This window comes from Filicampus tigris, chromosome 15 (genome assembly GCF_054856515.1).
Source record: "Filicampus tigris isolate MCC_2025a chromosome 15, RoL_Ftig_1.0, whole genome shotgun sequence".
NCBI lineage: Eukaryota > Metazoa > Chordata > Actinopteri > Syngnathiformes > Syngnathidae > Filicampus > Filicampus tigris.
This window is the reverse complement of record NC_141231.1, coordinates 16905549-16920643: the sequence shown is the minus strand read 5'-3', so window position 1 is coordinate 16920643 and position 15095 is coordinate 16905549. Positions and strand designations below refer to the sequence as shown.

General features: G+C 41.6%; 1 protein-coding gene across 6 annotated transcripts in view; it reads right to left on the bottom strand.

The window, feature by feature from the left end:
- Positions 1 to 15095, bottom strand: part of cntfr (ciliary neurotrophic factor receptor) — a 282361-nt gene that overhangs the window by 155165 nt on the left and 112101 nt on the right. For 2 of the 6 annotated variants that reach the window (XM_086054346.1, XM_086054350.1), the window contains exon 1: positions 10564 to 10773. The exons of the other annotated variants lie outside the window; for them this stretch is intronic. The gene's annotated coding sequence lies outside the window, so the exon portion shown is untranslated. Of the gene's footprint in view, positions 1 to 10563; positions 10774 to 15095 lie in introns of those variants that run through there. 6 annotated transcript variants of the gene reach the window in all.

Genomic DNA, 15095 nt, shown 5'->3' with positions numbered 1-15095 from the left:
ACAACCCGTGAGCAAGTTACTCAACGTCTGAAAGGCGTCCCTTTTTTCTCCTCTACAATGGACCTCTGGTCCAACCGGACGATGCATCCGTATTCATGCTTGACAGTGCATTGTATTATTGAGTGACAATTTTGCAGTAATCATTGATTTATGTTTAAGTAAGACCAGGGAGAAAAGTGAACGGCTTGTCACCAGCTGGTTGGCAAAATGACTTGCCGACAGACTGTTTACAGACTTGACTCCCTACCTTTTCTCATGTGGATGATTTCGTTTCAGATGGTATATGCACTTTCTTCTTTCATTATCGGCTTAATGAAGAACAGATTTGAAATCTATTGTGTAAGTAAAATGCTGTTAATCCCAATGGATTCTTCTGTGTGTGTTAAGTTAAATTGACTGGCCTTTTTTAAGTTTAAAGAAAGAAAAATTAAGTTTAAATAAAAGACGTTCAAAATACTTCATTTTTCATTATTTTTTTATTTTACAAAGAAATCGGAATCGTTATCGTAAAATCGGGTTTGAGAGAACTTAATCGGGATTTTCTTGTTAGGCAAAATTGAACAGTTCTAGTTCACACATATTGAGAAATTAACCCACCCCTTGTTACGTTGCTTACTGTAGCTGTACTTAGAAGTTCACAATCACACAGTTTTTACTGGTCCCAAACCAGTCTTCGTATTGCTAGCTAAACTGTGACGTTAGCTTACCTGTCTTAGTGGGTATTGTATAGACGAAAACATGCGTTTTGCCATCCTATTTTTGCCAACGTCACTGACAGGATAATCCATTAATAAAAGTAAAAAATAAAGCTGAACAACATGTTTACTCAATGTAACCTCAATGCCAAGACAATACTATCACACAATGTGAAAATATAAACCAGTTATACACTTTGTAAATAAAATCAACTTGTATTCAATCATTGCCCTTTTGGCACAACAAAGGATAATGTCAAGTGTGTATGATTTCAGGCTCACACCACAAAAAAAACATCCATTACTTTCCATACCACGTGTTCTTGTTAAGGTCACGGATGAGCTGTAGTCTTTCCCAGCTAACTGACAGCCAAATGCACCTTCTTAGAACAGTATGCATAAATATGTTGGGCAATACACAGCACCAAACCTTTTAATGGCAATTGTATTTTACAGTTACATAAATTGTTTACAACTATTGGTTTCTGTTATCAGACGCATATGTATTATTAATAAATGGCTAATCCCCAGGTGGACCCCTAGCATGGTGACTCGGGAATTTGTGACAGCGCGGCAAAGTTTTCTATTAAAAATGACATGTGGCAGGGTGACAGCTCACTGAAGATATTGTAGGAATGTCTAACCTTTCCAAATTGAACCGGGGGTCATTCCTGTCGCGGTGATCCATCTCTCATAATTGTCCTGGTATTTTCACTCAGTCTCCAGTCAATCGATTCCTTCCTTTATTTTTCTTCTGGCTAAATCTCCACATAGGATTTGCCTGATTCTTTGACTGTTGCCTGTTTTACACAGCCTCTTCAACAAAGGAATATTGTACGGTTATATATGCCGGTGTTTATAATGTGCTCAGAACCTATTGATCTCCAGGTACCAATGTTGTGTGAAATATCCCACTTCCGTTTGGGTAATCTTAAAAATCACACACACGGGTTACAAGGATTTTCTCTGACAAATACCTTATACCCTCCTTCCTTCACTTCTGATCCCTTCTGTTTACCCCTTCCAGCAACCCCTGCAAGCAGTGACTACCATATAAAGGATGTTGTTAATATCATTAGACAGACTTCCCCTGAACCCCAGGGCCCGGCCCACTCCCTTTCAGCCATAATCAAGCGTGCAAAGTAACCATCAAAGGAGACATTGCTAATAAACTATCACAGTGGGCTGGAAAAAACACCCCCGTACACTCCTGTGGAGAAACTGTCAGTTAAGTGTGGCAAAATAAATGTGTGCATGCTGAGAGGATAGGTAAGGGAGGTGGGGTGGGGTTTGGTTGTTGGTGTCAATTACATCCCCAAAAAAGACTAACAAAGCACAGTTAACAAAACCTTGGCACGTACTGTATGCGTGCAAAATGAATGAGCAATAAGGAGCATTTACAGAACAAGACACAGATGAAAAAATATTTTTTTTATCTAAAGATTAAAAGTGAATTGTTCAGAGATTTGTTTCTAAATATATTTGAAGATTATTGTCTAACGTGCAAACCCAGTCCTCCATTATAGAAGAACTTGAGTGACTTTGGTCGCATAAGTGATTATGCGCTGCATTTGCAACTGCATTAAGCCAGCTAGATGTTTAAGAGTGCCTCGTTGTCGGCTGTGAGTGCGCACGTCACACAGGGGAAAGCCACAACAGAGCATGAGGAGACGCTATCAGGTGGTAGCCACCCGCACACCACTGTTCCGGCTTTCTGCTGTTCCCTTTTAGACCTCTCGTGCAAATTCGCATGTCGACCGAGGATTACTATTGTTTCTCAGTCCAAACAAATTGGAGGTCAACCAGCATTTTAATCCACTATGGGAGAAGCACTGTGATTTTTCTGTGTTAATGTGGCCATGGCTGAGCCGCTATTGTCATGCTTTATCCCCTTTCCGGTGCGACCTAATGAAAATATAAAAGGGTGCATTGATTAGTGTTTAAAGATGAGAATTAAATAGATTAAAAGCTCACCACCCAGGAAAAATAAATCTCTTCACGCACTTTCGATCAAAGGCGATGAGATTGACAAGGTTTAACTATACGTAGAAACATGCTGCGCCGTAGGTGTTTGGATGTGAATGGTCAATTTAAGAACGATGCCGCCCCCCTCTCACCCCACCCCGGCCGTCTACAAAAAAAAAAAAAATTACATAAATAAATAAAAAGCCTGAAGTCATCTCATCACAGTGAACTGAAAATGCTAATATTCTTCATTTGATGGAACTCTAATACATTATTAAAGTCATGGGCTCCCAGCAGTGTGTGAACACTTTCTTCACACTGGTGCTGTGAAGTCTAGTCGACCAGTAGTGGTGTAGTAACAAACAAAAACATGAGAATAAATTAGAACGGTCTTGTTTTAGCCTCCCCTAGCTGGCCATCTGTGAGAGCAGACTTGAATAAAAATGGGAAAGCTAGAGAACAGTTGTTGTCGGATAAAGAGTAAAAGTCCAAATTTGTTTTGGTATTTTCAAGAGCTTGTGGTAAAACTCGAGGTTTCACCCACGCATCCTCACAGGTGTAAACTATAACTGCAACATAACATTGCTTGGCAGATAATAAGTAGACAGAATATGCTTAGAATTCTCTCCACTTCAAGCATATAATTCCCTCCTTGCCTTCAGTTGATCTTTTGCGAAGAAACGAGGCAAGCGGATATGTCGATAAATGTCATTCAATCTGACGACCTCCATGCAATAAAGTACGAGTGCCGGAGAGGGTCGGACTTTTTTTCGTCTGCAGAATGTCGTCGTGCTTTGAAAGTGATTTTGATGTTTCGAGACACATTTTGTATTTCATCTGCGACCAAACGCGCTAGTTTGAACCGTTATGCTTCTCTTTTTCAGTTGTGTTATGCAAATGATATTGTCGCCGACCAAAGAGACAAGACATGCGGCAATGACCTCATATTCACTGTTGGTTTCTCGTTACTCTTATTGCTTTTTTGTCTTCCGCCACAGTTTTTCCTTCCCACTTAGGCTCTAACATGTCTTTCAGTAAAATTGGGATCTGCTTCATTGTTGAATCGCTTGCGTTCTCACATCACAATCGCCTCTGCTGTTGTCCTCGTCGTGACCCTCTGAAGTTGACTTTGCTTCTCCTCTGTCTTCCTCGAGGAGCCGGTGTCACATATGTTGATGTAAATGCCAACAGCCTCTCAGCCGCACCACTTACGTGTTCGCTGTTTGTTCTCATCTTTCAACCGAGCGCTAGGCGTGCACCTTTTTCTCTGCTGGACCTGTCACTTCTTCCTGACCTCTTGACCGCCACCTCTCCCTCCATCGACAAGTGACCCGCCATCTCTGCCACAGCTGATGCCTAACTTGTCTCACCACTTTAGTAACTCAAGTCCGTCTCTTCAATGCCCTTTGCCATAACATACTTCAAAAAGGCAGTATTATTTTAACATGAAAAAAAAAAAAGCTAGCTAGCTAAATAAATAGATAAAAAAATACGCTTTTTACAAAAATAATAACGCTCAATTTCTATTGATCTTGTATTGCTATCTTCTTGGTAGCAAAATAAGGAACTGAAATATTAGGAAAACCTTCTACACATGTTGCGGTGCCGTCCTACCTGGACCAAAGACCGTGATGATAATGTTGCGGATCCAACTAAAGGAGGGAGACCAGGCCATGTAAAATACCAGTATTTTTCTACGTTAGTTTTATTTCTAAATAACTGTAACATCTTTAAAGGTACACTATTTGATGGTGATCCAAATTAGGACTGTTTGGCCTTGGTTTGCAGTCTGCAGTCTCCTGTGTATCATTTCATTTATTTGTTTGTAAAGCATGTAATTAGAGTTTGCAGGTATAACAAAAAGTTCTGGGTGTAGTCCGCCTTTCACCTTGGTGAGGATGAGCCGAACGGAGAATAGATGGATGGAGATACAACACTTTTGACTGTAGCGTGACTGTACTGTAATACATAATACGATCTGCACGGTAAATATAATTGAATGAATACATCTAGGAGACCATGTCTAATTGGAAAAAGATGTCAGCGCCAATCAAACGTGAACCAAATTTGTATCGTATCAACATGAGTGCCAAATAAAAAAACTAGAAAAAACACAACTGTGACCATAAGATTCAAACACACAAAAAAAAAAGGTATATATTTATATATGACTTTTAACATCTGGAGCTACTTGAAATTACTGTACAATGTACAGTAGTCTAATTTATGTCTTGTGAAAGTAATAAGAAGACACAAGTAGCTTTCATAGCTACCATACAGTATCTTCCGGCTTTCACGGAAAAAAGGTCTGTTCAATAACTTCAACAAAGAATCTCAGTTAATTTAGGACATTGAAAAAGTGCCATTCTCTGGTTATGACTGACACGACTGTTCCCCGAACAGCAAACCACTCATTTTTTCAAATATTGTCATCAATTCAGCATACCAATCAGTAATGGTCAACATGCAACGAGAAACTGTTAGCGAAGCATCTCGCTAATGAAAGTACACATAAAAAGGTTAGTCCATGCCAATCAATGCATGCAGGGATAGACGGACGGCTAATGCCTTGCTTCTTCATCATTTATTCCTGCGCTGTGCGTACTGTTTGCTTCCCAACATACACTAATGTAGCCTGAAGGCACATTTACTCTGCTCTGGATCTTTCTCAGTTGCTCTTCAATATTGTATGCATGTGTTTTCGAAAAATAATTGCACATGATGACCAAATAGTATAGTGACTAAAATTACATGTGAAAAAGGGGTTCTGAGGAATAGTGAGAGATCATATTCGAGGAGAAAGAAATTGACCAGTATTCCCATCTCATTATCACTTATTTCCTTTGATCAGAACCTTGGACGATTCCATTTAACTTTTCTCTCGCCTGTGCTGGAAGAATACCAGAGGCGCTGATGTCTAAAGATGAGAATAACGCAGATATACACAACAAAGGTAACCCATGAACATTAGTATCAGTTGAATGAAAAAAACGTTAGTGACACTCCCAATTAAATATAAAGACAGAAGATGCACATGTTTAGGCGGTGAAATTAGTCCTCAAATAATTCGACTACCTCGATTAAAAATGCTCAAGGATATTTTACTGCCTCGGGTTTTTTTTTTTTGTGTGTGCATGGTTGGGAGGACAGTTAAGCTAGCCGTAGCAATGCTATGCATGGCAGTAACACTCCGCCAACGTAGTGATAAGGCCAACTTAAAATAAAAATCTTCCCAAATACAGTAATACAGTACAGAACATCAGTGCCTCGGTATGCTTTTATTTTGAAGTTGTGGCGTGGAGGCTGTCTTGATTGGCTTTATCGACTGGAAGTTGGATAATTGGATCCTGGTTTAAATTGCCATCATAAACCGTAACCACCAACATCAACATGTCATCCTGAAATCATGTTCAATCCCTGATTAAGGACCTAAAAATCTTAATGAATTATGCTGATATTATAGAACCTGTTTCTATCGTTAGCTAGTGGCTAGCGGCTAGCGAGCGCCCCATTTACAGTAGGCTGGCAGGAGCCTGACTTTTCAAAGGCAGGTATTAACCTGGGGGAGAAAATGACTCTGCACACTTTGATGCTGGCAGCTTGATACGATCACATGTATTTTCATTTTTTTCTGAATACTCGATTATTTGATAGAATTTTCAATAGTATATCTGAATACCAAAATAGTCTGCAGGGCGAGTGAGGCTGCTTAATTGGGGCCGAATCTGAACAAAATCATGTCATGTTTCGAACCCTTAGGTGCATTTAGAATTTTAGATAAAAGCAAACAGCAAGTGGCATATCAAACGAAAAAGAAAGAGAGAGAGGGTGGTGAGAGGAAGTGTGGGAGTATATGTTTTCTGCTGCTTGGAGCGTTGCTTCAGACAAGAGATTTCACTTACACGTCATCGAACTTGGATAAGCGCAGGTGCTCACAATCAATTTCATCCTTTTCTTATTTATTCCTTGTTACACATGACTGTGCACCACTTCGCTCTACCTCTCACCTCGGGTTGGGTTCAATATGATGTGTGGTTGACATGTAATCCTAAATAGTTAAAAAGACTCAAATTGCATATCTCCAACTGAAAGATTTTGGATAATTATCTCCTTCCTGCATTTGTTAACTGGAGCAGATACCCTGCAGAGAACATGAGCTACTTCCTTAATTTGCACAAGTTAGGCACAAAGCGCAATCTAACAGTGAGCATCGGTGACGTTTTCGTTCTTTTGGTAATGTCCTCGATTCTCAAAGGTGGAAGAGAGCGTTGGCCGGGGAACGCCACCCGATGCATAGGCTTTGCCGTATGTTGGCACCGGTCCACGACTCAACGCGTACGCTGGAGCCAGGTAAGTACTGTGCTGCTGCCAGCAGGTGGCAGTGCTGAGCTCCATTGGCGCAATGCGTAGAAGTAGCGCGGCAGTCTTCCCGTAGATAAATAACTGGTTGCTGGTTGAGGACGTGCAGACCTAGCCGCCATCTTGAACCGGGAGTCCCCAGAAATCTCTTCCATTCACTTGTATTGAGGTATCTGAGTTTGGCTCCAATAAATTAATCATAATTCACCAAATTCTGTACAGATTTTAACACAGATTATTTTTGGGGAAACACAAGACATGCAGTTATGATACAAAACTTGTGGGTCATTTTATAATGGGTGCTTTCATAATATATTAAATATAAAGATAAGACCAAATGCTTTTTAATCTTAAAACAGAGGGATCCCAAAGTCAAATGAACTTGAGCATATATTAAATATTGTTTTGTATTTCTTGCTATCACGTTATTGAACAGTGTGTAATTGATTGAAGGATAATTAAAAGCTGAGGAAAGTGGTGAAGGTTTTTTCTATATCAAATTAAGTGGAACAGCAACCCAGTCGGAGAAAAATCTTATTTACATATTGACTGTGTTTTAATATTAATGAGAAAACGGCCCGTTCAACCAGAATAGCTTGACGATTGACATCCTGTCCTAATTCCGCTTTTTGTGAGGGATTGTACAATCGGAAGTGAGTCCATCTAGCTACTTGCTCATTTTTATGAACAGGAAATATGCAAACTCAGCAATTTCAATGAAGAAATACTGGTCATTAAAAAAAAAAAATATATATATATATATATTTTTTTTTTTTTTTACTTTTACTTTTACTTTTACTTTTTTTTTGTCTTTACATCCAAGTGAGGCTCTGCCTCCCCTGACTGCCCGCACATCCTTGTGTTGTACAGATGCTAGCTAGTCTGATTCCTGACTACTGCTGAGATAGTCAGCAAGGTACTGAACACCTTTAATCAACCCTCCACTCCCCCCTTGAAAAGATGAGGGGCATCAAAACATTTGTCTAATTTGTAGAGAAGAATAGAATCAAAGTGCTTTTTTTTTTTTAATGAGTCACTGTGACTTCCTTATCCTTGAGGACAATTTGCATCCCCTGTCGACCCTGCCTCAATGTCCGTTATCATACAGGACAACATTTTTTTACAAGTTAGTCATGTCTTGTTCTCTCTGGAATCAATTTCTTAAGTAAACAATCCTTAACTGCATCTATTTAAAAGAGGATGTACAACTTACCCCGGTCCAATACATCTTTTTAGTAGTCCGTTTTAATTTAATGTGTGCCGGCGCAAACATTGACATGCAGGTATATGGACACACGCACACACACAGTAGTTTCTTTCTCTCTCTCTCTCTCTCTCTCTCTCTCTCTCTCTCTCTATCTCTCTCTCTCACACATGAACGCACGCGCGCACACACACACACTAAGCCCTCTTCCCGTCTGGTGTTGCTTCCAGCCTAAAACCAAACCATGTGTGAGAGCTATCCTGTGCCGGCCTAAACTGTCCAATCAAAAATGGCCAGATTATCTCGGGAGATTCTTTGCAGTCTAGGTGGTGAGGCTCCAACAAGAGGTAAAACAATTGGTGCGCTTGGTTGGAGGCACATTGTGAACTTTGGACTTCTTCTTCCTTCCTTAAACTCAGACTTGAATGCACTTCTTGGATGCAACAAGTATATGCAGCCGCTCTCTCTGAGCCAAATTCTGGAATCCACTGTATTCTTTGTTAGCTTTTATTTTAGCCCCCTATATGTTTTCCAGCTGGAACTATCCTCACTGTACTCTGGTTTTTCCCCACAGCGTTTGCTTTGTTCCTATTTGAACCCCTTTTCACTCTCACTCGACCAAGATGCCTTCAACTCTTTCTGTCACTTGTTTTTGGCCTTTTTTTTGCACCCCCTCCTCTTTCACCCACCCGAACCCCCCCCCCCCACCAAACTCCCATGTCTCCCTCCTGACCCACCACCAACAAGGCATGAAAACGGTGCTCCATTAGGAGTGCCCGGGCTAAGCCTGGTCTGACACGTCCTGCTTTGATCAGCCGTGAGCTGGGCTAAACACCGCACTAAACTCCCAGTCTAGTGAGGAGGAGGCGGCGGAGGAGGAGGAGGAGGAGGAGGAAGGTGGGTAGCAAGGGTTAGGGAAAGATGGGACCGCCGAGATTAAAGCAGTGAAAGGAGCTAGAGATGGAGAGACAATAAAAAGGGAATACAAGTACTGAACTGTTTCTCTTGTGGTCTTTTTTAATTGGCTAGTTTCTGCACAACTTCTACTGTATATGATGCATCATCAGCAAAACAGTACACCAATCGGATCAATTCTTAGAGCAACTTGTCTGTCTCCTGAGTTAAATAAGTATTGTTCACGCCCAATTATGTACACAGACCTGTCGAAAGGAGTGCAAGTGCAACAGTGGACCGGCAAACATGAGCCAAAGTCATTTTTAGACACTTAAATACCAAACCAGCGGCGGCACCGGCAAAAGGACAAAAAGCGCTCGTCTTTTACTCCCGAGCAGCGAAGAGAAAAGGGATTTCCGCTCAGTGCTAATCAATCAGGCCGTAATAATGGCTCCCATGCCTAGCTGTCGACTGGAGGGGTCAAGGCATCCCGTGACCCAGTGCCCAGGACCCAGGGGCCAAAGCCCCTCTCAGAATAGCACCCCAGGACACACTCCCCAGGCTAATTGTCCGAGCTAGTGTCAGCCTTTTCAATGCCCCCCCCACCCCACCCCCCTTTCTCTCCACCTTCCACTTTCTCCCTCATTCCTCACTCTTCCCTCTCGCTTAACTCCTCTCCTCCTCACAACTCTGCGATCCCCTCACTTTCTATACAACTTCAGATTTTCACATTGTCCGCTGTTTTGTCCTCGCAAAAGGACGCTGTGGAGTTTAACACAAGTAGAAATAGCAAACATGAGCACAGAGCTGGAGTGATGAGAGCCTGTCAAAGTGAGACTGAAGAATCAAGGAGGAAGACTTGTCGACAGTGAGTCGGCACACGGTTCAACTGAACCGCAGGGAAGAGGACTGACACCAAGCCTGCCCAAATCCTCCGCTGGAACATCCGTTGAACGGTGAACTGTGACGGGCATCAACCGGCAGATCAGCTTCTGTGTCAGGGAATCTTAGAAACCAGCCTGACCACATCAATGCGTACCATACAACAACCGCAAGATAGGGAGAAGACATGCGCACAAACACACACACACACACACACACAGGAGGGCACAAGGGTCCGGAGCAGACCCCCGTCCGGCTCGCTGCGATGGCATTCCTTTCATTCCAAGCGCACGCTGCTAATTAACAGCATTAGCTCCCACAGGCGCAGAGACACATTGATGGAGATGTATCCCAGGGTTGCACCAGCTCCACACATCGAATGCCACGCTTGCGCTGCTTTCTTTCTTTCATTCTCACAGTCCCATTCAAGCAAGTCTTTCCTACGCTCAGCCTCTGTCAAGTCCCGGTCGGACAGCACCGATAAGCACAGCGGTGAGTGTGTACAAAAAATCCAAAGACTAATTCAAATTTCACGTTAAAAAAAAAAATCAATTGGCTACTCACTGGGAACCTCCTCTTTATTGCCTGCTTTTCCTGATCTGTCACTCCTTATCCTCTTCCTCCAGTGTAGCAAGGGGTGTGTATTGTGTCAGTCCGATAGAGGAAAAGTTGCCGTCTCCTTACGTGAGCATGTGTGTGTGCGCTTGGGTGGAAGAGAGAGGCAACGTGCGCATCTGTCTCTGTGTCTTGCACTGCTCGGAGTGAGCGAGCTGAGGCTGTTTTAAACAGACTGCTATCCCCCATGTGACCAGCCCAGCCACAGGCAGGAATACATTACACCCCCCACCCAACCCCCCCCCCCCCCACACACACACATTCTCTCTCTCTCAATCTCTCTGTCTCTTTCTCTCTCTCTCTGCTTCCACACAAATCATGTCCACAGTGCACCCCCTAGCCACCACTCACAGTAGTGTAGGGAGCAGCCCAAACACATTCCATAGTAGACCAGGGATGGGCAATTTTAATGTTGGAGGGGGCCACCATTTTTCATCCGTGCCACTGAGGGAACAAATAGGACCATATGTGCAAAATATGCGAGTACATATAAAACATATGATCTTAACATATTTCATTTTTGATAATAAAGATCCAAAGGGTTCGAAGCAAACAACAAAATATTGCCATTTTTTGCTAGATTGTCTTGGATGGCACAAAACTGCTGATCAAGAAACCAACATTAAGTGCAAAAACTCATTTTGTACATTTTTTTTTTTTTCACAAAAATAAACTCACTCCAAACTTTAATATTATTGAGGTACAATGTTTGTCCTGCATTTCGGTGCAAGTCCGCCCAAAAACATTAGGCCAACTCACCGTGTGGTAATGGGTTGTATAAGACCCATTGTAAGGGCAAGTAAATCAAGTCTGCCATCCGGTGGTGAATGATGATATTACAACTTAAAACTATAGTCGACAACTGCATATTAATCGTTCGACACCTGTGGATTTGCACATTACATCATTTGATATTTCGGGTTTTTCCATTTTTTTCAGGATTGTTTTCCACATATCCCCCACATTTTCATTGAAAACATATATTGACAGTTCCTCGACGTTATTTGAAGTATTTTGGGGGTTTGTGAGAAAAAACATTTTTTTTATTTTTTTTTTTTTGCCAGTTGCCCATTACTGATGTAGACGCATACACACATATAAGCTAGACCGACGCAATTTCATACATGTATGAATGATGCAGCAACACACATATGCATCTATTCTCAAAGAGCCTTAATGTGACCCAAAAAATAAATAAAGATTCCTAAACACATAGACAAAGGGTTTAGTTTTCTGCTGTGTTTTGGCGTCTTTACCACAGCAGTGGTTCACACCTGGAAGCGTTGACCTTTTCAGTAATGGAAACCTTTTAAAATTGACCTTCTGAAGATCTGCCTCAGCTGCAATCCAGGTAGGACACGTTTAAGGAACAACAACAAAGGGGAAAGAACACACATGAGGTGTTTCCGCTCCAATACCCGTTGACAGCTACACCTCATTTTCAAAAGGCTCACACGTATTTTTCGTAACATTTCAGTTAAAGAGTAGTATTGCATCTTGAATTTCAGATTGCGTTCTGAGACAATATTCTCCAGTATTTTATAAAACAAAAACCTCTGGAAACATGTAGCCTATTGCACATAGGTCATTTTAGCCAAATTGGAAGGAAATGACACAAACATTCATAAAACATTTTTGATCCTGACATTTTTTCGACTAGTTCTCACTATGCATTCCTTATTTTAACACAGAACAACATCCATCCTCACACTCACATTCACACCTAAGGACCATTTAGTCATCAATGAAATGGATGATTCTTAAATGCAGGAGCAAGCCAAAGGCGCCCGCAGAAAACCAACACAAGCAAAGGAACAAGATGCAAACTCCACACAGGAAGGCCGGAACCCGGATTTGAACCCGCAACCTCAGAGTTGTGAATGCGCAACCAGTTGGCCACCGCGCAGACTGAATGAAAGGACAATAAGTGTAATTACAAAATCCAATTCATTTGATTGAACCCATCCTATGGGTATATTTCCCAAGATCCACGTAACGCCACTGCCATGGCAACCTTTGCACAACAACTGTTTACGATAATAGCAAGAAAAACGGGTGAAAGGATTAGTTTGGACCTGCTCTATGCTGATAAACACTTTACACGTTGTATTCAAAATGTCATTCACCTTAAGCCACTGCCAAGTGTCTTGAATTTACTCTGCCGCATTGTCTCGCAATGATAAGCATGACGACATTGTAAACAATGAGTTATAATGAAGAAGGTTGACATTCAGAATTCAGATTCAAGATGGGTGCTAATCCTGGTTCATTTCACCAAATGTCACTAATCGGTTTATACTTCAAATTAAAAAGATAATTTACATGATCACACTGTACCGAGCATTGTCTTCGGGTCTATTGTTCAGACAAGTTCAATGCAGAATTAATTTAATGAGAAATACAGTTTTTTTTAATGCAGTTAATAGAATACACATAATGGATTGTTTTAATCTGATAATAGTCACAGCATGTTGTATTTTTTGGTTACCAATCGCCAACATGTTTGCGTATATTAACATGTCTGACCTGGTGCTTGCCTGAAACTTTCCGACTGCACCTCCTTGATTGGTGGCCCTTGTCCCCAATTCGACCCAACAATCGGTACCAAGGAAGGAGGCCTGATAGAAGACTGGATCCCACCAGCGGCACTAGTCTGTTTTTGTAAGAATAATAATGTATATCATGATTCATGTGTTTGATTTTTCATGATTAGGCTTGTTAGCTTCATTAGCGTGTGGGTTTAGCGTTAGCTTTTTCCATATCTAGGCCCGACTTGCTTGGTGTGCTTTGCTTCCGCATACTGTATGTATGATTAAGACTCACACACACACACACACACACACATACCCACGCACCCCCCCACCACAAACACACATAGACACAAAAAAAATTATGAGGATAAAACAAGATTATTTTTGTCTCGTGTGCAAATTGGCTGTTTAAATATGAGCAGTCAGTCTCCACACGTTTCATTCGTATCTATCGCTGCCTTTCTTGTCCAACTGCAGCCGAGCTGGATATTCACATTGTCTTTGTGTAGCTCGAGGTGACAGACAGAATTCATATAACTGTCCCACCTCATCAGTGAAGCACTTTGGTGGTAGTGGCTGCCAATAAAACCGGTTCCCTTGTATCTATTGATGGTCTACCTGCTGACAAAAGCAGCAGGATCAATTCTGACGTAGTAAACCCTAGTCGGGATAATCGTTTTTCCCGCTTCATAGTTTGTTAGTATGAATCATCTTAACCATATAAGGTCACATAAATGTGATTCCATCGACGCTTAGTCAAGAACATCTCGGAATAAATTGTTTTTGAAATGTTCACCCGCAAGAAAATTATGAATCTGAAGATTCAGCGGTGGAGGGTTTCTACAAACTTGCGTCATCCTTTTTGCCCGGCGTATGGTTAACACTGTTTATGTGACTTGTGCTGACACTGAGTGTGAGATAAAACGAGATAGAACACATATTTGTATTTGGATTGTCTTGGGGAAAAGATGGCAGGAGATAGCGCGCCGGCGAAAGAAAGACTGAGTATAATAAATATGCATTGCTTATCAGTGTGTCTTCGGGTTTTAGCTTGGGTCAGGCAGCTAGAATCCCCTTCAACGGCCGACTGTGGATGAAACCGCAACAACGCGCCTTGGGAGCCAATGGCACACTATTCCCAGAATCAGCATCATCATCTGGCCCACAAGTCTCCATGAGCACTAAGCCAAACATTTACTTGCACTGATAAGGCGAGCGCAAAATGTCAGTGTTTTCTATGCAAGGTGTGTTTGTGTGGTGGATTATTTCCCATCCTCAAATTGGAGCTCTTTAGAATCGATATCGCTACAGGCTTAGATGTCATAATGTCAAATGTTTGTCTTCATCCTGCCATCTGCTTAACGCATGGAGATGAATTCAGGGCATTTGCTGCATTTGAATTTCATGCTCCTTACAGAAGAGCTACAATCCAACTCAGGTGCAAGATTTCTGTTTGAAAGACGTGCACATGTGAATGCTTATGAGAGCCTTTTAAACTAGTGCAGATGAGTTCTATTCACTCACTGTGGTTTATTCAAACACAACCGCGACAGCTTGCAAGCTCGCTTTCATTTCAGAATGCCAACTGGCCCCAAGAGTCATTTCTATTAAACAAAGAGGCACATTTCTAGTTGGCTTCTTTTAACCACACTTTACAGCTGCTCAAATGAAGCGCAACCTGGAAGCAAAAAAAGAAATATTGGAGGTCCATGTACCCCATTCAACTCAAGGGCACACAACATGATTGTGCACAATCATGAGATCAACTTTTTTAGCATAATCATACGATCATTGTATAGCATACGAGTCAGAATCCGCCACATCCATTACTGTCTGATGCCCACTGTTTTATTGTGTGGTTAAAGTGGTAGTCAACCCAAACATATTTTTTTCATGAGTATGTTCCCAGCAGGCCCACTATTTGAAAAACGGCATTCAGATTAATTTTGC